Raw genomic sequence first — 3140 nt, 5'->3', positions numbered from 1 at the left:
AATACTACCCTTAATTTCTTTTGTTAGCCATGGTTGGGCCACTTAACCTGTTGTGATTTTGCGCCAGAAAAGAATGTATAACTGTGCAATGCATACATCCGTTCCTTAAATATTAACCATTGCCTATCCACCTTTTAATGAAGTCTCCCAATCTATCATAGCCAACTCATCCCTCATATCTTCAAAGTTTACTTTGTTTTTATTTAGGACCCTAGTTTCAGATCGGACTACTTCACTTTCCATCCTAAAGAAGAATTCCAACATGTTATGGTCACTGTTCCCTAAAGGGCTCTGCACAACAAGATTATTAATTAACTCCTTCTCATTGCACAATACCAAATCTAGGATAGTCTGTTCCTGAGTTTTTCGTCAACATAATGGTCTAATAAACCATCTCATGCACACTCCAGGAATTCGACTACAGTATTATTGCTAACTTGGTTTGCCCAGTCTATATGTAGACTAGAGTCACCCATGATACTGTTACATACATCTCTAATTTCCTGTTTAATGCTGTCCCCTACCATAACACTACTGTTTGGATACCTATAGACAACTCCCATTAATATTTTCTGCCCCTTGTTTCTACTTAGAAAATCTACATGTACAATCAGTCTGGGTGGAGCCAAGTCAATATCCTTTCTTACTATTGCACTGATTTAATCCTTAACTAACAACCCCACCCCACTTCCTTTTCCTTTTCACCTGTCCGTCCTAAATATCGAGTACCCTTGGATATTCAGTTCCCAGCCTTGGTCACCCTGCAGCCATGTCTCCATAATCGCAATTATATCGTACCCGTTGCATCTATTTGCACTGTTAATTTGCCTACCTTATTGCAAATGCTCCATGCATTCAGATAGTGCCTTTAGACTTGTTTTTTAAAAAACATTTTTACACACACTTCTTGTACTATGGCCCTGTTTTCTGCCAGCCCTTGCTTCCTTCTCTTGTGTCTCCCCATTCAGGTTCCCATTCCTCTGCCACTCTAGTTTAAACTCCTCCACAGTACTAGTCTTGACAGATGATTTTGGTGACTTTGCATTAGGTGGTTCTACTTGTTTTGAAGTTGGATCTGTAAACTTTGCCCCAAAATCTTAATATCGGTATCCAGGTGATGGCGTTGGTCTCAGTAGAGAAGTTGGGATTTGGTGGCTGATCTACTTCCTCGACCTCAAATGATCTCTTCAAAGTAAAAACAACACTTTGGACTTTAGTGAGGGTTGACTGCATTGAACTACGCAAAGCCAACCAAAGGCAAAAGCATGCAGGATGAATACCCCTGAGAGGATATTGGTCCCAGTCCTGCTGGGGTGCAACCCGTCCAGCTTGTACCGATCCCATCTTCCCCAGAATCAGTCCCAATGCCTCAGGAATCTAAATCCCTCCCTCCTGCACCATCTATCCAGATATATATTCATCTGGTCTATTCCCCTATTCTTGATCTCTCTAGGCCGTGGCACTGGGAGTAATCCTGAGATCACTACCGTTGAGGTCCTGCTTTTTAATTTATTTCCTAGCTCCCTATATCCTGCTTTCTCAGGATTTTATCCCTCTTTTTACCTATGCCGTTAGAACTGATATGGACCATGACCTCTGGCTGTTCACCCACCCCCTTCAGAATGTCCTGCAGCCACTCAGTGACATCTTTGAGCAGGGAGGCAACATACCACCCTGGTATCACGTCTGCAGCCACAGAAATATCTAACTGTTCCCCTTACATTAGAATCCCCTATCACTATTGCTCTCCCACTCCTTTTCTCCCCCTCCCCCGTGTAACAGAGCCACTCATGGTGCCGTGGACTTGGCTCTTGCTGCATTCCCCTGAGAAACCATCTCCCCCCAGCAGTATCCAAAATGGACAATCTGTTAGAAAGGGAGATGGACCCGGGGACTCCTGCACTACCTTTACTCTGTCTGGTGGTCACCCATTCCCTTTCTGCCTGGGGCCACTGCAGAATCTAGGGAAGTCTGAAAATCGTAACCAGTGCATCCACTATCTTTTTTAGAACCCTAGGGTGTAAGTCATCAGGTCCTGGGGATTTATCAGATTTTAGTCCCTTGAGTTTCTCCAGTACTTTATATCTGCTGATATTAATTTCCTCACTTTTATTAGCCCCTAGGTTACTCTATATTTCTGGAATGAAATGTGTCTTCTACTGTGAAGACAGACACAAAATATCTGTTCAATGTCTCTGCCATTTCCTCATTCCACATAATTTCCCTCGTCTCTGCTTCTAAGGGATTAGTGTTTACTTTAGATACTCTTCCTTTTTAGATGCTTAAAACAGCTCTTATAAACTCTTCTCACATTTCTGGCTGGTTTCCTCATATTCTATTTTTCTCCCTTTGTATCAACATTTTGGTAGCCTTTTGCTAGTTTCTAAAACACTCAATTCTCAAACTTACCACTATTCTTTGCAACATTATACGTTTCTTATAATCTAATACTATCCTTAACCTCCTTTGTAAGCCATGGTTGGAGATTTCTGGTTGGGTTTTTGCTTTTTGATGGAGTATATTTTCGTTGAACATTTTGAATTGTTTCTTTAAGTGTTTCCCATTGTTTATTTGCTGCCATAACTTTTGGTCTATTTACTCAATTAACCGTAACCATTTCTCCTCTCACACCCAGGTAATTGGCTTAAGTTCAAGATTCTTGTTTGTGATTGGAGTATGTCATTTTCAAAGTTAACGTGGAATTCAATTGTATTATGATCACTATTTCCCAATGGGTCTTTAGCTATGACATTACTAATTAACCCTACCTCATTGCACAATACTGGATCTAAAACAGATTTATCCCTTACTGATTCCACAACATATTGTCACTAAAGCATTCTGCAAACTCATCTTCCATTGTCAATTTGATCGGTCCAGTTTATATTGCCTTTGTTACAAACTCCAATAACGCCTTGTCTAATGCCCTGTTCAATGGCATAACTACTGTTAGGTGGTTATAAACTACACCCACCAGCATTTTTTGACCCTTGTTATTCTTCCAGGCAAATGAAGTTGTCTGATCCCAGTGCATGTTGGCAACACCGACTAGGCATAGATTTATTCATTTCCAGTCAGTTGTGGAAACATGCTAAAATATTTAGTGAACCTGAGGTGAATCAGGTAAATCACTTAAAACC

This window comes from Cetorhinus maximus, chromosome 27, assembly GCF_964194155.1.
Source record: "Cetorhinus maximus chromosome 27, sCetMax3.hap1.1, whole genome shotgun sequence".
Classification (NCBI taxonomy): domain Eukaryota; kingdom Metazoa; phylum Chordata; class Chondrichthyes; order Lamniformes; family Cetorhinidae; genus Cetorhinus; species Cetorhinus maximus.
This window is presented reverse-complemented; position numbering follows the sequence as displayed.